This window comes from Marmota monax, unplaced genomic scaffold (assembly GCF_021218885.2).
Source record: "Marmota monax isolate L192 unplaced genomic scaffold, Marmota_monax_Labrador192_F-V1.1 WCK01_AAM20220418_F8-fsc00019, whole genome shotgun sequence".
Classification (NCBI taxonomy): domain Eukaryota; kingdom Metazoa; phylum Chordata; class Mammalia; order Rodentia; family Sciuridae; genus Marmota; species Marmota monax.
The window spans coordinates 24,549,423-24,570,041 of record NW_026695242.1 but is presented as its reverse complement, the minus strand read 5'-3'; the positions used below and the strand labels follow the sequence as shown (position 1 = coordinate 24,570,041).

Sequence of the window (20,619 nt, the reverse complement as noted above, 5' to 3'; positions counted from 1 at the left end):
ATCAGGAAGCAGTAATGCGAGAACGCAACCACCAGTCCAATTTGCTGGGAGCCTGGGAAAAGCTAAATTTCCACCACACATAAAAACTGTACCATTAGGGGGACAAATGGGCGGAGTAGGTGAGGAGTAATTCTTTACTAATGAGCAGTTTCCAAAGGAAGAGACTCCAACATCAACATCATAGGTATTATTTTGCATCATGCCCAGAAGGCATGACATAAAACCACCTAGAGGCTGCACCTTAAAGGGCAGCCCAGATTGACATGTGTTGTCATCATCAATGGTATAATTGATGGGAACCGCCAATGGCATGACTGCACCTGCCGTCATGCAGAGCCAGCAATCACCAGCAAGGGTAGGGTTGGAACTGTTAAGTAAAGAAAAGGTAGTTTCTAGAATATCTAGTGTATTGGCATCTAAATCAGGAAACTGGGATTTGGGCAATATCAAGGGGTGGTATGTAGGCTTAGGGATCTCCGGCTTTAAAAGCTTAATCACCTGAAGGTGTTTGATAGCATCAGTGGGTCCCCCTCCATCAGAGACTCCGACGGGGGCCTGCATGGGCCAGCAGGAAGGTTTACCCATGACGCCCTCACATCCCGCCTCCATTAACCGAGTCGTGATGTCTTCCCCTCCCCGGTCACCAAGAAAAGGAATATAATTATAAGTGGTCCCCCATTCTCCGCGGGTGTTAGTTAGGATGGCCTCAAAATACTGTTTTCCTTGATTATTAACACAAATTGAGGCTGATGTATAACAGGAGATGTGCATTGCCGGGGTGTAATGACAAGTGGCGGGACAGCTTCCAAGAGTCTCGGTCGGATTAGGGACAACAAGTCCGGGCTTATTAACACATACCCATTTTGGTTGCTTAAATCCTCCGATGTTTTCATTGAGTTCAGCCGCCATGTAGGCTACTTTAGTCCCACAATCAATGCTCTGGATATAACCAGAGGGGGCCGAGTGCCAGGGCCCTCCCTTACACTTGAAAGGGGCTCCAAAAAGATATTCATGAATATTCCCAGGTGGGGGGTCAAGCCCTCCTTCAGCAAACCTGTCCAGAAGGAATGCCACAAGCGGGGTCCAGCTCATGAGGTGTGTCTCGGCACTCACTTGAAGGGGTGAGAACAACAGCGGCAGGATCAGCCATCTTGGGAACTTCATTTTGTCTTGAATTTTCATTCACCAGTCTGGTGCAGTGCTCCGGGATCCAAATGGGCTTCTCAGTTCCTGGGGGAAAAACACATACAGCTCCCCTCACTCTAGCTAAGAGTGGAGCCGGGGGGTGCCACTTTCCGGTGGATAAATCTTTCCACCTTATTTGAGCATCTTGTACAGTGGGAGGGGAGAAGCGGCATTGTGCAGCCGTGCGCCCTCCAGTGTCAGTGAGTAAAAAATTTAAAGTAAATAAGGTTATGCTTAGAAGAGCTTGTGGTCCCTGACAATTCCGGTATATCTCCCCCTCTTTTGTTTTTTGTAAATAAGTTTTTAAATGTTGATGGGCTCATTCCACGATAGCTTGTCCCTGTGGATTATAAGGGATTCCAGTCTTATGATTAATTTTCCATTGGGTGCAAAACCGTTGAACCGCCTGGCTTACATATGCAGGACCATTATCGGTTTTGAGGCATCGTGGGGTGCCCATGGAGGAAAAGGCTTTTAGAAGATGACTGATTACGTCCTTAGCCTTCTCTCCAGTATGTAAGGTGGCAAAAATGAAGCCAGAATATGTGTCAGTGGAAACATGTATAAAGGAGAGCTTACCAAAGCTAGGGAAGTGTGTAACATCAGTTTGCCAGACATCATTAGGTTGTAATCCTCTTGGATTAACTCCAAGGGAAGGAGAATGAATAAATGGTGCACAGGTTGGACATAATGAGACAATTTGTAAAGCCTGGTCTCGTGAACATCCTGTGTGGAAGCGTAAAGACTGTGCATTTAAATGAAATTTGTTATGGAATTGTAAGGCCTTATCATATTCGGTCGTCACACAGGAAAGGCCAACAGCATGAGTAGCAGCGTCTGCTTTTGCGTTGCCCTCTGACAAAGGTCCAGGGAGCCCTGAATGGCTTCGGATGTGGCCGATGTATAGAGGATCTCGTCTAGCCCAAATGAGAAGCTGTACTACCTGTAGTTGTCCTGTGATGGTGGATTGCTTTCCAATATATGATGCTGTTTCTATGACTAGAGCCAGATTGGCTACATACAAGCTGTCAGTATATACATTAAGAGGAATAGAACTATAGACTTTGAGAGCTATGATTAAAGCTTCAACTTCCGCCTTTTGGGCCGACTGACCTGACACAGGTTGTCGGAGAATTTGAGATCCATCAAAAACGACCGCAAATCCATTTTTGGCCCCATCTGTATATACAGTTTGGGCCTTTGGAATAGGTTTCCTTTTCATAATCTTTGGGAAGATAATGGGACACCTTTTAAAGCCCTCCAAAAGTCTATGTTTAGGGAAGTGATTATCAATCTGACCCTTGAAGCTGCACAGGAAAAGACACCAAAGGTCATATTCTTGTTGTAACTTGTGTATCATATCTTGAGTGTAAGGTTGAATAAGTATGTCAAAGGTTTTTCCAAACAATGCATCACCCAAATATTTAGCCTTCCAAATTAAGTTAATAACTAGCTCATAAAAGGGAGTCAATACCCGGGGGTTAGAAGCCGGCAAGTGGACCCAATAAATGGGACCCGTTTGCCAGAACACTCCCGTGGGAGTAATTTTAGAAGATAGAACTATAAATGACAAGGGCAGAGAATAATCTATCTGCGTAATCTGCATGTCCTGCAGAGCCTCTTCTATTAGCCTCAGTGCTCGTAAGGCTTCTGGTGTAGGTACTCTACACAATGTAGGAAAAGGATCTCCTCACAAGAGGTCATATAGGGGTTTGAGCTCTCCAGTTGGAATATGAAAGGATGGGCGCAGCCACTGTATTTCTCCGAGGAATGTCTGCCACTGATGCAAAGTTTTGAGCTGATTTATCTGGAACTGGGGTCTCTGGGGAAAGATTCCTATGTTATTAATGATGTATCCCAAATAATTGTAAGGGTGTTGAAACTGCACCTTTTCGGGTGCTATGACCAGCCCTGCCCCTTTTAGAAGGGATTGGAGGACTTCATAAGATTGAAGAAGCCTTTCTTTCTTGGGCCCTGCCAGTAAGATGTCATCCATATAATGAATGAGGTAGAGCTGTGGGAACTGCTGTCGAAAGGGTCGTAAAACCTCAGCTACAAAATATTGGCACATTGTAGGACTATTAGTCATCCCTTGAGGTAGGACGGTCCATTCATACCATTGGTAAGGTTCCCTAAAGTTTGTGGAAGGCAAGGAGAAAGCAAAACGCTTTCGGTCTCGTGGGTCTAAGGGGATAGAGAAGAAACAATCTTTTAAATCTATAACAATAAGATGCCAATCCTTTGGGATCGCAGTAGGAAAGGGTAGCCCTGGTTGTAAGGGTCCCATGGGTTGCATAGTTTTATTGATAGCCCGTAGGTCCTGAAGAAGTCTCCGCTTCCCAGACCCCTTTTGTATAACAAAAATAGGGGTATTCCAAGGGGAGGTAGAGGGCACCACGTGTCCTAACTCAAGCTGGTCTTGAACTAATAGGGAAGCGGCCTGTAATTTGTCCTTAGTTAGGGGCCACTGTTCTACCCACACAGGGTCATCTGATAACCAAGTATTGGACAGTGGAGGTGGCCGCACTTCAGTGGCCCCTAGGATAAATTTCCCAGTCCTCTCCAGTCTCTTCCCCGCTGGGTAACCTGTTCTGCTGGATCCACGGGTGATATTCTGCCCTCAAGTCTCTTTCCTAGTCCCCTTTCAGGGATCCACCCCATGTCTAGCATTGCATCATTAACAAAGTCATTATTTCCTTTCAAAGTCTGGGTAGTGAGAATAGCCCCCATTTGATGAAGCAAGTCCCTCCCCCAAAGATTCGTGGGGAGTCCAGTCACCACATAAGGCTGGAAATGGCCACTATGTCCTTCGCCATCTCTCCATTTTAAAAAGGAGGCACTTTTTTTTGGTCGGGTCTGTCCTATCCCCTGTAATATGGCCGAGGGACTCTGGAGGGGCCAGGCAGGTGGCCATTGTTTTTCAGAAATGACAGAGACATCTGCCCCCGTATCTAGTATTCCCTTGAAAGCCTTGTCCTGTATCTCAATGGTCAGGTTGGGACGCGAATCCAAATGAGCTACCCAAAAGGCCTGGGGAGTTCCAGTGAAGCCAAAGCTGCCGTCGCCCCGGGACCCACGGAGGGTGTGCCCAGGAATGGAAGCTAAGGGTAGCAGCAGCAATTGAGCTATACGCTCCCCGGGGGGAAGAATAACAATTCCTTGGGTAGCTTCTACTACTATTTTTATTTCTCCCTGATAATCAGCATCAACAACCCCCGTAAGAATCGTCAAGCCCCACTGAGTTGCGCTACCTCGTCCCAACACTAGTCTCACCGTCCCCTCTGGCAGGGGTCCAAAAACCCCAGTAGGCAGCGTCTGAGGTCCCATTTGGGGAGTTAATACCGCTCGGGAGGTGGAACTGAGTTCCAGTCCTGCGCTTCCTGGTGTTCCCCTGGGGAGTTCCCAGATAGAAAGGGGTTGGTCAGTGGGAGGCGGCGGAGACGCCCACTCCCTGGGGCACTGTTCTGTCCCTGCACTGCCCCGTACACTTTGGCTTCCGGGGCCTGGGGCGGGCCCCTGCTCCCATTTCCCGAAGGTATTGGGTTACCCTGGATGTCAAATTTTGACCTGCACTCACTGCTACAATGATTTCCTTTATGACATCTAGGACAAATTTCAGGCATCCCTCTGCCAGCACCCTCGCTCCTTTCCGGGCAGTTTCTCCTTATATGTCCCTCTTTTCCACACTTAAAACACCCCTTAGAGCAGGTTCCCCTGTTATCAGCTTTTTGCATTCCAGTCTTAAGGGCAGCAGCCAAAACCTGACCAGTAATATGAGGCCCATCTATATGTTTGCATGCTCGAATCATGTCATCTATACTTTTGGCCCTGGAGGACTTAATAGCATTTTGGCAGTAAGTGTTAGCATTTTCATATGCCAGTTGTCTAATAAGTGGCATAGCCTGTTCCAGATTAGGGAATATTTTTCCAGCAGCCTGCATTAGGCGGGCTTTAAAGTCCGAATAAGGTTCAGAGGGTCCTTGAGAGATCTTGGAAATTTTTGCTTCAGTCTTAGAAACGGGCAGGGCTTTCCAGGCATGAACTGCAGCTGAGGCTATTTGAGCATAAACACCTGGGTCGTAATTAATTTGTTGGCCTATGGTGGCATACTGCCCAGTTCCTGTCAACATTACAGCATTTCGCCGTTGATGGCCCGCATTCAGGTTAATCTGAGCCAGCTCGCGGCACCTTTCATGATATTCACTTTTCCACAATAAGAAATCCCCTCCAGATAACACAGCCCTGCAAAGTTGCTGCCAATCATTGGGTATCAGTTGACTGGCTGAGAAGGACTCGAAGAGGGTCAATGTGAAAGGGGCATGAGGTCCATAATTAATGACCGCCTCCTTAAGCTGTTTTATGTCCTTGAAGGCTAGGGGGACATGGGCTCTGGCCGGCTGTCCATCAGCATCGGCGTTTTCAATCATTGGAAAAACCTAAGCCGCTCTGGAACCCCAGTGGACCCCCGCCCGTCTAGTAGGGGCGTCCTCATTCCAATCAGGATTATAGGGAGGAGGTGCGGCAATTGAGGGGGCCCTAGGCGCCCTCACATTTGCCCTTTTAAGGCGATGTTCTAGTTCCTCTATCTCCCTTTCTAATCCCTCCTCTTCCTCAGATAGAGAACTGAGGTCCTCAGGATCCTTTTTGGGCTTAGAAATCTGGAGGCGTTTCCTACCCTCCGAGCCTGAGTCCTCAAGGGGACCCTCATCCTTTAAGGATTCTGCCATTTGCTCTTCCTGCACCTGATTAAGGGCCTGTTCACATTCAGCAAGCTGATCCTTGATCTTTACTTTATCTGTTAATACAGCATCCTTTACCAACCTCCATAAGGAAAAGGTGGCAACTGGGACACTGTCCGAGCCCTGGTCCCTCAATAATTTCTGAAGGTCATGCCTCACCAGGTCCCAGTCACTATTATTAAGAAATCCTCCTGTCAGAAACCAAGGACAAGCCTGGGCAATAATTTCAACGAATTCGGTTGCAGTCTTAGTTTTTATTCCTGTTCCTTGTGTATTTAACAGCTCTTTCAGTTCGTTGGCCAGACGAACCTTCGCTGTTGAGTTACCCATGGTACGTACCCTGTCTCTTTAAATTATCTTTAAACCAATCCTCCCCCTTCTTTCTTAGAAGGTCAGCCCCGTCCGCTTACCCCTGCTTTCCGGATCTCGGTGGGAACCTCCAATTGCCGCGTCCGGCCAAGGGAGCCGAGTCCGGCGAGGGACGGCAAGGTTAAAAGACACACAGGACACCAAGGTTCTTCATCCAGGAGTCAATACTCTTTATTGCTAACACACCTTTTTTTATACCCCAAGCAGCAGAAGTGGAAAACTACCCAAAAGCAGGAGGGAGGGGGGAGAAATTTAGTTTCAACATCTATTATTGTCAGGTACCGAAACCTCCCTTAACAAGAAGTCCATCAGACCAGAAAAGGTCAAGGCATTCCCGTGGGACACATATGTCTCAGACGGACAAGCAGGAACAGAAAAACCGCAAGTTCGCCATGGCCTTGTGAGCTGGCCACACTGGCATGCAGAACAAACTAGTGGAGGTAGGGCTCCAGGGGCCAGGGTGGACCTGCTGCCAACAGAGGAGGATCATCAGAGAAGGGAGACATCCCTGATGCTTTCAAGGGAAGGCACATGGTCAAGCAAGGCCTGGACCCACCCTAGCGCAAATGGCACTAGCAGAACTGAGAAGCTGCTATAAAGTTCCCCCAGGACTCCCATGGAACTCAGCTGACTGTCAACAACAGATAGAAACAAAAGTCAGTTTGACTACTTCATCTTAAACACTTAGCAAAGACAGTTAAAACCAAAACACAGCTATTCCTGGGCATTTTAAGTAATAATAATAGTTAAATATAACTTCCAAGAATAAGTAAATTGGAGGCTACAAAAGAGATTCTTAGGCAGGAATGCCTGATAACTATCAAAAGGAACTGCCAGAGTAGTTTTTAGTTTAAAGCCTACAGCTATTTCTAACCTACACAGTAGGCTTAGTGTTTGCTAGTATGATTATCCAGCCCTAAGTAACAGAATTAAAGGTTTCTCTATTAGACACAGAAGTCATACTAATCAAAGGATTTTGCAAGATCAGATGACATTAAATTATTAAACTGTATCTTAAGGGGAAGGACATCTGTAACCCTAAATGTTAAATGTTATATTTACAGTCCTGATAACCGGGGATGTTAAAGCCTGGTGAGGGAACTTCTGTACAGTGACATGTTCCAGCTGCTGCAACACTTATTCAGTACTCATGGTTTTTGTTTCTCTCATAGAAGCACCCATCCCCAGATGACAACCTGTTTTTCCCCAACCAGACTTCAAACCGAACTGATTTCTAAAAGGGAACTCATGACCCCCACGTCGTCATCCCCCATATCTTCCCCCATGTCGTCGAGCCCCCTCATGTTCAACACCCCTTTTCAGCTCTGAAGCAGCCAGAATGAGCCGTCACCCCTTATCCTTACAACAATAAAGAGTTCCTAAAATTAGGGGGGAATGAAGCCAAAAATAGATAGTGTAGATAGGTAAATCAAGTCAGGTTGGATCTAGGAGGCCAATTTTGAGTGAGTCTGGGAAGTTGAAGACTGTGCCCTGAGGATTACTGTTTACCAAGATGTAGAGCCTACCCAAATAGGCCCCCAACTGAGGGAACCATGATTGGTTCCCAAATTTCCAGACAAAAGGGGGAATGAAAAATCAGCCTCTACCTCAGAGCAAAACCTGTCCAAGGAAGGGACATGACCTTTGTCCTTGGAAAGACCCACAGAGCACTCCTGGGCACATTCTCACCCTGCTAAGTTGTTTATCTACAAATAACAGGAGAGATCTGCTGCTTCAGGTGTCCCTGACTCAGTCAGGCTAGGTGGGGACCCTTAGCAACCCGCTAGCAGCCACCAATCAGCATGAGACAGGGAAATACCTGGGATGCAAGATGACCCTCCCAGTAGTTTATGGTGGTTGATAACCTGTTGGGAAACCATGTAGTTCAGCATGAACATCCCTCTTGGCTTAAACCAATCAGTTCAAATGAATCCCCCTCTTGTAGTAACCAATCACCCCTACCCAACTTGTTCCCGCCAGTGAATGTGCTAATCATGTTTTAGAGTTGTTATTTGATTTTCCCGCAGTTTGTGATGATTTGCCAAGAGATGCTATGATGTATGTGGGGGTCCCTGCCTTCTCCAAAGAATGTATAAAACTGCTGCAAACCCTGGTTCGGGGCCTCTCAGCGTCACCAGTTGCTGTGTGCGCATGGAGGACTGAGCTAGCTCGCAATAAACACCTTTTTGCTGCTTACATCAATCTTGGTCTCTGGTGGTCTTTTGGGGGTCCTGAATTTGAGCATAACACTTTGATTCTGAAGAGTAACTTTGATGTATATAGCAATGCAGGTTTGGCAGTATTTCTCTTTCAATGCTTGAAATATGCCATTGCATGTGCTCTGACCTTTGGAGTTATTCTGATTTCTGAGCATTTGTAGGTGACTTGGTACTTCTCTTGAGTTTTTAAAAAAATCTTCCCTTAAAACTTCTTCCCAGGTTTGTAGGGATCATCCACTGGCATGGGCTGCAGCTGCTGCACTTTTGGCAGGGCGGCTGGCCAGGGAATTCTCAGGGCTCAGGTGCAGCAGCATTGGATCCAGAGCTGGCTGTTGCCATGGACTTCAAAGGGTTCAGGAAAAATGCTTGCACATTTGACTTGGAAGCAAAGTTTCAGCAAACTGGAAGAACAATTGTGGGAAGAAGCTGGAAAACACGAGGGAAACCAGTATTTCCAAGGCTAGGCCAGAGGTGGCTCCCAGAGCAGTATACACCACTGACTGATGATCCAGACAGTATGGAAAATTAAGACAGAGGGAATGTGACTACTGCTGTTGAATCTCTGAATTAATGAGTTGTATTAAACATTTAACGAAGGCCTGGATTTCCAGAGCAGTTAGATACCAGATAGTTGGAAGTTCTGGGTACCCCTTCAGGATCTTCAGAGAAGTCTGACTTCTCTCCTTTGGATTCGATTCATCTCATTCTTACACTAGAGGAGGGACTAACAATCACACAGACTGGACTCCTGGAAACTTTTAATTTAAATGAACATGTTATGATACTTTTCTGTAAGGGAAAAAAAAAGGAGGCACAGAGACAAGATGCAGAGGAAGGAAAGACGGCAGAATGGCTGAAGGGCCAAGCTGCCAAGCTGCCAAACTGCCAGGTTGATTTATATCAATAGGTTACTTTAGGTCATTGGCATCATTAGTACATATTGTTCATTGTATTACTAGGCAGGTTCCAGACTTAGCAACATTATGCAGTTTATTCCTCAGTTACATACTAAGTTGCAATGTGCAATGTTAGGAGCTTTGTGTAGCTCTCAAGAAAGTCTATTGTATTAAGTTACTGTTATGTGGACAGGTTTAGGCTCAGTGAAACATTCTGGTTGTCCAACCAGAGAGTTCCTTTATTCCTAGGAGCTGTGTGCCTAAGATCAAGTTCAGGGCTGATAAGATTCTAGCAGCATTGCCACAGCAGCTGGACATAGCACATGTATTAGTTATCTTACTGGTTCCTAGGAGAAACTGCAGGACATTCTAAGGGTGGGAAACAGTGCCAGTTACCCCCTGGGAGTTTGCTCACCAGAGGAATGCTTCCCTGTATATTTCCATGGTCAGAATCCCTCTACTTTTCATTAGTTGTAAATGAAAAATGGTTTAGTAGCAATATGTAATATTTGGACAGTGAACTTGAAGCAAAATATTTTTTGGTATTTGGAAGAAAGACTTTGTGGTAAAACTACAAGTATAGGGGTTGGGGTTGTGGCTCAACGGTAGAGCATTCACTCGCCTAGCACGTGTGAGGCCCTGGGTTCCATCCTCAGCACCACATAAAAATAAATAAAAAGGTATTATGTTGATCTACAACTAAAAAATAAATATAAAAAATACAGGTATATACATATTCTTTTTTAGAAAATCTTCATTGTTATGTGTAAATTTATCAAAACCACAAGAAAACTTATGAACTTTTACCTGTCACTCAGATTTTAACTAACAATTCATAACTACTATGACTTTTGTTTTTATTTTCTGATTATTTTGAAGCAAACTCTGGATATATTGTTTAATCAATAAGTAGTTTAGTATGTATCATAATGCTATAGGTATACTTTTAATAAATATAGCCAAAATGCCATCTAAGCTATAGCAAAAAAAAAAAAAAAAAAAAAAAAAAAAAAAAAACCAACAAACAAAAAACCCCACCTTTCCCTTTTTTTCACACAATTCACTCAATATTCCTAACACCAACTGTGTGGGAGTTTTGCCTCAGATATCAAGCATTTCTTTTGTGGACATCAACTGGGTTTATAGTAATTCTTTTCATTTATTTATTTATTTTTTACTTTTTATAAACTGTTTTTTAATTTGTTGTAATTAGTTATACTTGACAGTAGAATGCATTTTGACACCTCATGCATAAATGGAGAATAACTTCTTATTCTTCTGGTTGTACATGATATAGAATCACTTCAGTCATGTAAGCATATATGTACATAGGGTAATTATATGGGCTCTGTCTCATCCAGAGAAGAGATCCACAGAACAGGGAAGAGGAGAATGTGGCTGCAGAGTCACTAATCAAGACCCCCGGAGACCAAGCAGGAAGCAGGTCTGATTTTATTGCGCAATATATATATATATATATATATATATATATATATATATATATATATATATATACACTCAAATACATACTCAGGCATTAGCTAAGCAGATTACAGGCAGCCACCAATGCAATTTCTGCTAACTGTCCTTGCAGTGACCAATTGAGGAGTGGGCCATGGAGCAAGCACAGGGACTGCAACACATGGCCTCATGCCCGGGGCTATGCCTACAGGTTAAGCGGCCTGCCACCATATGGGATGCCCTTAATGTATTCCATGCATGCGGCACTCCATGCACTTGTCCCCACAGGTAATAATGCCTAATTCATTCTACTACCCTTCCTACCCCCATAGCCTCTCCACTCCCTTTACTTCCCTCTGCTTAATCCAAAGTATCTACCTTTCCCCCTAGCTCCCCTCCCTCTTATTGTGAATTAGTATCCACATATCAAAGAAAATGTTCAGCCTTGGGTTTTGGGGTATTGGCTTATTTTGCTTAGCATGTTATCTTCCAGCTCCATCCATTCACCTCAAAATGCCATAATTTCATTCTTCTTTAAGGCTGAGTAATATTCCATTGTGTATATATACCACATTTTCCTTATCCATTCATCTATCGAAGAGCATCTAGGTTAGTTACACAGACTATTGTGAATTGAGCTGCCATAAACATAGATGTGGCTGTGTCACTGTAGTATGTTGATTTTAAGTATTTGGGGTATAAACTGAGGAGTGGGATAGCTGGGTTAAATGGTGGTTCCATTCCACATTTTCTGAGGAATCTCTATATTGCTTTCTATAATGTTTACACCACTTTGCAGTCCCACCAGCAATGTATGAGTGTACCTTTTTCATCACATCATTGCCAACATTTACTGTTGCTTGTATTCTTGAAAATTGCCATTGTGACTGGAGTGAGAGGAAATCATAGAATATTTTTAATTTGTATTTCAGTAATTGCTAGAGATGTTGAACACTTTTTCATATTTGTTGATTGAATGTATTTCTTCCTCTGTGAAGTGTCTATTCAGTTCCTTAGCCTATTTATTGACAGTGTTATTGGGGGATTTTTAGTGTTGAGTCTTTTGAGTTCTTTATATATCCTGGAGATTAATGCTGTATCTGAGGTGCATGTGATAAAGATTTCCTCCTATTCTGTAGGTTCTCTGTTCACATTATTGATTGTTTCCAAGGATGATAACATCCCATTTATTGATTCTTGATTTTACTTCTTGTGCTTTAGGTTTCTTGTTAAGGAAGTAGGTTCCTAAGCAAACATGGTAGATTTGGACGTACTTTTTCTTTTATTAAATGCAGGGTCTTTGTTATAATGCCTAAGTCTTTGATCCACTTTGAGTTGATTTTTGTGCCTTTGTCTAGTATGAGATAACTGTATTATACGGATTTGTCTCTGTGTCCTCTATTTCATTTCATTGGTCTATGGGTCTGTTTTGGTGTCAATTCCATGACATTTGTGTTAATATGGCTCTGTAGTATAGTTTAAGGTCTGGTATTATGATGCCACCTACTTCACTTGTTAAGGATTTCTGTGTCTATTCTGTGTCTCTTATTTTTCCAAGTAAATTTCATGACTGCTTTTTCTATTTCTATGAAGAATGTCATTGGGATTTTCATAGGAATTTGTTAAATCTGTATAGTACTTTTGGTATTATGTATATTTGGTATTATGGCCATTTTGACAACGTTAATTCTGCCTATCCAACAACATGGGATATCTTTCCACTTTCTGACATCACCTTCAATTTCTTTAATTGGATGAATTTAGTTGGATGCTCTGTAGTTGTTATTGTAGAGGTCTTTCACCTCTTTTGTTTTGCAAAGCAAGCACTCTATCATCTGAGCTATATCCCCAGCCACAAAATTATAATTATCTTATATTAGTCAAAGGTGCCAAAAACATGCACTGGAGAAAAGATAGCATCTTCAACAAATGGTGCTGGGAATACTGGAAATCCATATGCAACAAAATGAAATAAAACCCATATCTCTCACCATGCACAAACTTAACTCAAAATGGATCAAGGACCTAGGAATTAAACCAGAGACTCTGCATCTAATAGAAGAAAAAGTAGCCCCTAATCTTCATCATGTGGGATTAGGCCCTGACTTCCTTAATAAGACTCCTATAGTGCAAGAATTAAAACCAAGAATCAATAAATGGGATGAAATCAAGCTTTTTTTTTTCTGAGCAAAAGAAACAATCTGTGAGGTGAACAGGCAGCCTACATTCTGGGAGCAAATTTTTACCCCTCACACATCAGATAGAGCACTAATCTCTAAGGTATATAAAGAACTCAAAAAGCTAAGCACAAAAAAAGAAAAAAAAAAAAAAAACAATCAATAAATTGGCCAAGGACCTGAACAGAAACTTCTCAGAAGATGATATAAAATCAATCAACAAATATATGAAAACAAAATGTTCATCATCACTAGCAATTAGAGAAATGTAAATCAAAACTACTCTTAAGATATCATCTCACTCCAGTCAGAATGGCAGCCATTATGAAGACAAACAACAATAAGAGTTGGCGAGCATGTAGGGGAAAAGGCACACTCATACATTGCTGGTGGGACTGCAAATTGGTGCAGCCAATATGGAAAGCAGAATGGAGATTTCTTGGAAAATTGGGAATGGAACCACCATTTGACCCAGCTATCCCTCTCCTTGGTCTATACCAAAGGACTTAAAAACAGCATACTACAGGGACACAGCCACATCAATGTTTATAGCAGCACAATTCACAATAGCTAAACTGTGGAGCCAACCTAGATTCCCTTCAATAGATGATAGATAAAAAAATGTATCATATATACACAATGGAATATTACTCAGCAATGAAAGAGAATAAAATTATGGCATTTGCAGGTAAATGGGTGGAGTTAGAGAAGATAATGCTAAGTGAAGTTAGCAAATCCCCAAAACCAAATGCCAAATGTTTTCTCTGATACAAGGAGGCTGATTCATAGTGGGGTAGGGAGGGGAAATGTGGGAGGAATAGACAAACTCTAGATAGGACAGAAGGATGGGAGGGGAAGGGAAGGAGTATGGGTTTAGAAATGATGGTGGAATGTGATAAACATTATTATCCAAAGTATATGTATAAAGATACAAACTGGTGTGAATATACTTTGTATACAACCAGAGATATGAAAAATTGTACTCTATATGTGTAATAAGAATTGTAATGCATTCCACTGTCATGTATTTAAAAAAATAAAATCAATATAAAAAAAACAATATGTAAGCATGTATCAACTAAATACTGGCCCTGTTCTGGCTTTAGGATTCACATTTTAACCACACACAGACCCAACTATGTTCTGGAATCAGAATACCTGCGGTTCCATTACAGAAATTAGACCCTGTCAATTCTTCAGAATCCTTTATCGATGAATTACAAAAAAAAAAAAAAAATCACAATTTTCCACTAGGTTCTAAGGATTGCACTTTTGTAATATGAAGTCATTGTTGATATATCAAAATAAGACATAGGCAAAACAGTATTTTCAAGTTCTCCAATCATCTTCCTCCTACATTAAAATTTATATTACATGCATGTGCATGCATCCATGTTTATGTGCAAGTGTGTATCTATATATTTCTGCTTATAAAATAGACTGTGATGAATCATGATATTTTTAAAAAGAAGATTAATAAAGTAAGAAGCATAGACTGGAAATGTATCCAATTTTAAATTGTAGAAATATCTTACATAATTTATATAAAATTTGCAAATTTGGAATGTTTGCTTTGCTATTGATGCTGAAGATAATAATTATTTTGCTAATGATTAGTATAATTAATTCATTAGTGGGTATCAGGTGCTATTTGGGGTCTTTGACCTCTTGTGAATTATCTTGTTTTACAACAATTTTGTAAGTAGAGTACTAGACTTGTCATTATATCTTTAATTGGGGAGTTTAAGAAACAGAGGTGGGGTGTTTTCTTAAGATGGTAAAAATAGTGAGTGACACAACTAATTTCTCAGAATAAACTAATAATCACAGCATAGTCTTAGGCCACTGACTTACAAACAAAGATTATGGTGTATGTCATATTTTACCTGTGCAGTTGAATAAAAAGGTGAATTTATATATTATAAAAATATGAAGGGATGTGTCATGATAAATTGTTAAGCAAATGATACGTAGTATATATATTAAAATGAGAAAAAGTTTAAATATATGATTCATATATTGACATTAGGATTTTAAATCCGATTTTTAAACTGCAAGTAATAAATCTGTTTTGCTTGGGCAATTCTGTCTTTTCACTCATGGATTTAGCTGAAAATGAACTTAGAGAATACAGACTCATATTCTTTTTGTGGAAGAGTAGCTTCTAACTGAAAATAAAATAGTTTTTGAAGACAATATGATAAAAATAACTAATGAAATGAGTCATTTTGAATAACTGAGTCAAGTATCATATTTTTCTTGAGTTAAATGCAGCTTTCATTAATTGAGATAATGTAAATATGATATGAAGCCCAGTCCTTTTCAATGTTTTCATTCCTGGTGGGGTAGGTAGAAGTGTTGTATTTGTTCACTAGAAATCACATTAGACCACAGATTGGGTGACACAAATTTATCTGGTCAAAAAAGTGAAAGTTAGACATCTGAGATCACGTTTTTGGTCAGAGACCAAGGTTTGATTTCTTCTAAAACATCTTTTCCCGTCTAGGAGATAGCTCTATTTCCCTGGTATTTCCCTCACGGTCTTTCCTCTGTATGTCTGTATGCTAATTTCTTTTTCTCTTGAGGACATGAGTAATAATTGACTAGAGCCCTCCCTAACAACCTCATTTAACTTTGTTTAAAGATGTGAACTTGGAATTAACCCAGGGACACTCTACTACTTAGTTATACCTCCAATCCTTTCTTTTCATTAAGTTGCCCAGGGTTACTTGAATTTGAGATCTTCTTGCCTCAGTCTCCTGAGTCGCTACAATTACAGGCATGTGCCACTGCACCCTGCTACCTTATTTAACATAACTATGTAACATCCTATCTTCAAACCCAGTCACAATTTGAATCTGAGAATATTTCAACATATGAGTTTTGAGGAGACACAATTCAACTCATAATAGATGATATGGATATCTTTGGAACATAGGTTGTTAACTATGGCTTCTATGTTTTTCCATTGAAGGAACAAAGTTTTAACCTTAAGGACCACCTCTTTCCTTTAAGAATATATGTAGAGAAGATTTGAAGTTTATTAAAGAAAGAAAACTGTATCATCAGAGAAAGCCACATAGTACTCATATCCCATAGATTATTTTTTGTTGTTATTTATTGCATTGCTTTCTGCATTGACATACTGATGTAGAGGTCAGCTGTAATTTAACCATGGATATGGAAAAGTTTTCTGGAGTATGTTAGAATAGAGCATGGTTAATATGTTATTTCCAATTTCCATTCACAAAACACTATTTATTTGATTTTAGGAAATGCACCTCAAAATAGATGAGTATTCTCATGATGATGGTTTTAATGTAACAGTTGTATATTTGGAGATGGGAAAGGACTTAGAACTTGTTAGAAATATCTACTACTGGGTCTTTTAGTACACCAAAGAATTTGATGGTCTGTGATACAGGGATTGATTAGGGATATAGAAAGTAATTTTATTTTCATCTAAATTTATGGGCAACAATATTCGGGGTTTTAGAGCTAGGACAACAATTTATTTTATATAGCAGCATGATTTAATGTATTTTAAATAGTGTTCTCACTTTTTTTCCCTAGCAAATACAAGATATTAGTTTCCCAGTAGCTCTCTTTTGCTTGTCTATTTTAAAATGTCTCTAAGTTCTCAAGTCAGAAATAGCACAAGATTAATCTATATTTTTTGGAAACCAATTTTTTTTTTTCATTTTCTTATCTATTTTAAGTCAGTTTTTGAACCTCTATGTCATTTACTATTTGGAATCTCAACCAGTGTCATTTACTATTTGGAATCTCAACTATCATTAATGGAATGTCTCTGAATTAGCTTTATATAGCACATACCACTATACTTTTAACTTCCTATTAATTTATTTTAATTATGATAACCTATCCTATTTATATGTTCTATTGGATTTTTGTACTGTACTGATTTTATAATAATTCCCCTCTAGGGTACTAACAATTCCATAAACTATTTCATTAAGTATCATTTAACAAAATCCTTATTCTGAAGCAAATTTCTGTGTTTTCCTAAATTTAAGAAAATCTTTAATCACTGACCTTAATTTGCTATAGACCAAGTTTGAAATTCAACATGTATAGATCCAAAATTTGGCCCAGGAAACTTAGTGGAATATGTATACTGAAACTATTCTTTTACTTTTATCTTGTAGGAAAGGGAAAACACACACACACACACACACACACACACACACAGAGAGAGAGAGAGAGAGAGAGAGAGAGAGAGAGAGACTAATAGATGGTTAGTTCATTTATAGAAGTCAGTTTAAGGGGCAGAATAAAGGAGAAAGATTTAAGTTTTTATTTCCTTTTATTTATTAGAAGTAAAACAAATTCAAAGAGGGAAACAGGACTTCAGAAGCCTAGGTTTAAATATGTTTAAACAAATATGACCAAATCACTGTGATGAATATTTGTTGAATATGACTAGACAAGAGAAAACTTCTATTGTTGTTACTTTTTTTGATTAATACACAGTCATAACTTTTGGGTTCATGTGTCATGCAAATAAGTGAGTAAAACCACTTTTTAGAATTTTTTTTTCTGATATGATTCATAAACCTAACAATAAATGGTTATAGCTTATCATTTAGAAAATAAAAAGCATATATCTTATCGTAAACCAAATTCAAAACTATTAAAAAGTGGTAGATTTAGTCATAATTGAATTTATAGAAGTAATTTGTAGTTTTGTTTCAGTTTTAGTTGAAACAACTTCTATTAAGAAATAGCTTCAAGAATTTTGTTCTGATTTAAAAACTTAACAAAGCTTTTATAAATCAATTTACTTTCTTGGTCTCTTCCTTTTTTTTAGACTTTCAACTTTCGTTTGATTTGGTGAAACTGCTACTGTGTGTTCCCTACAACAAATATACCTCGTGTAAGCATCTACTTCACATCTGATGTCTGGGATATACTCTCTTCTAGTAAGACAGGACCCAGAGAGAATCGTGCTCATGAAGTCTCTCAGATTCTGTGAAGCAGAATGAAAACTCCCTCCCTTACTCTCTATGTATGAAGTTATTAGAATCTTTTCTGGGGTGAATAAATGTTTCCATTAGCCCAGGACAAACTCTGTTTGTTTGATGTACTAAAAATCATCTCTCATTACAGAAAGTGCCCTGTTTTCGTGATAATTTATAAGGCCACCCTATTTATTCATCTTGTATATGTTTATATAATGTATAAATAATATTAAATAATACTGTTTTGCATATTAAAAGAATGCCAAGAGAGTAGATTTTAGGTGCTCCTGACACACATATATATAAAATAAGAAGTAACTATGAAAGTTGATGAATATGTTCAATATACTTGCCTATAGTAATCATTTCACTACCTTCCTCTACATGTATATCAAACTATCATGTTTTCACCTTAAATAATGCAATAAAACAAAAGCATCCTTATAAAAATTAAGTAATAGAATAAATAATGAAGAATAACCATAAAAACATTTTAATTATCTCTAATATTCATTATGAACATTGATTTTGGAAATTCATTAAAAAATTTAGACATTAGTTCTTCTAATGTTAGAGTAAGGAAGACAAAATTTTAGTATAACATATGTATAAATGAGTATTATATAGTACTATACATTTGATTAAAATTTTCTACATAATAAAGTAATCTTTTGCTTAGATGTTGTTAGTCTTTTCCAATTCTAACACTGAATACCACCACAACAGAACAATGAAATTACAGATTACTTTGCCTGATAGTTTTCCTTTGCTGAACCATCCCTCTCTATCATTTATTTGACATTATGAAGGTAAAACATCATGATTTTAAAAAGGGTCAATAAATGTGTGTAGCAATTAACACTGAACATGATTCTAATTTCTAGGTTAAGTTCTATAGACTGCGCTCCATGGCTTTTGGCTTGTAGCATGTCCTTAGGCAAAATGAAATGTTCCTCCCTATTTCCAGAAAAAACATCAAGACATCCTGCTTCTTGACAGCATCCACTCCAGATCAGTCTCCTGCTTCCTTGAGTCCTCCTCAAAATCACAAAGCACAAATTCAAATTCCCTATAAACCCTCTCTTAAACTGTTACAGAGAGGTCCTACCGGTCTCCATGATGAAGACTCCATATTCAACAAGTGGGCCGCCGACCTGCCAAGCGAACTGGGAAATGAGGCAAGTTACCCTTTGGAAATATACTTACACTTTGATGCTTATGCAATGAAAAGGCTAGGAAAGAGATTTAAGAAGTTGGCTTTGGATAATTCTGGTTCTTGAAATGTGGAAAAGTTCCTGTCTCTGCCTCACTGTAATTCAGATATTTTAATTTTGTAATTTTAAATTTAATTTTTTTGAATTTTAATTTTGTAAACAGAATCTTTTAATACAACGAGTAATAGATATATTTGAAGCCGATGGGAATGGTGAAGTAGAATTTGAAAGAGATCATTGAGGGAGTCTCTCAGTGCAGTGACAAAGGAGATAGGGAGCACAAGTTGAAGTTTGCTTTCTGTGTCTATGACTTGGATAAAGATGGTTATATTTCCAGTGGGGAATTCTTCCAGATGTTGAAAATGATGGTGGGGACCAATCTGAAAGATACACAGTTACAGAAAATTGTAGACAAAAAACATAATAAATACAGATTAGGAGGGAGATGGAAAAATATCCTTTAAAGAATTCTGTGCTGTTGTAGGTGGCCTAAATATCCATGAAAAGATGGTGGTAGATGTGTGACTCTCTGAAGAGTACCATCCAGTACTCTTGCTTTCTTCTCCATCTCTGAAGATTTGCTCAAGATGTCCAGCAATGCTCTCTGTGTATTTAAATGGAAGTATTCTTCTCTATGAAGCCACATTTCCAACCTGAACCTCATGAAGCCAACTAAATGCTATTGAACTCTTCCTCTCTCAATATCTCAGTGTAGCACTTTAAAGTCTTTAAAGCATCATGAAAGAGCATATATACGTGTGGCAGAGAAAGAGAAGGGGTTGGCTTTTTAATTTATTTTTTTCACATTTTATAACAAGAAAGTATCTATATATACATATGTAAATATCTATATATACATATATAAATATGTATATATATATAGATATCTGGAGCTTTCTATATATGTAGTAGAGTGGCTTTAATTTAATATACTTGATTCAGAAGCAAAATGATAAGAGTACAAAAGTGCTAAGCAGAACATAAAATATCCTTACTATTATTTCATACAGTTTTATATATAGATAGAAGTTTGTACAGTTTGAGCCAGGTGTCAGGCTGTTATGAGGAGCCGCTTCAGAAAACACTCTTAAGTGCGAATTCCAATCAAAGAGAGCTTTATTTACCTGGCCAGGGACTGTCACCCACTGAAGCTCTGTGGGAGAACAGAAATTTCCTGGCCTGTGTCTTGGGAATTTAAGGACAAAAACCACAGCTCAGGGGCTTTACTCAGCATCATGCAAGCAAGCCAATCACAGAAGCTAAAATAGTAGTTACCTGTGAGCCCTAAGCAGGACTGGAATGTTCTAGTTAGCAAGCAAGCAAGTTACAGAAGCTAAAAACAACCATATCCTGGATCAAGTACAATTTGTGGGGTAC

At 39.6% G+C, this 20,619-nt stretch overlaps 1 pseudogene; it reads left to right on the top strand.

The window, feature by feature from the left end:
- The first annotated feature begins 7,688 nt into the window (after positions 1-7,688).
- LOC124075958 (calcineurin subunit B type 1-like) lies at positions 7,689-19,889 on the top strand (annotated as a pseudogene).
- The last annotated feature ends 730 nt before the right edge of the window (positions 19,890-20,619 follow it).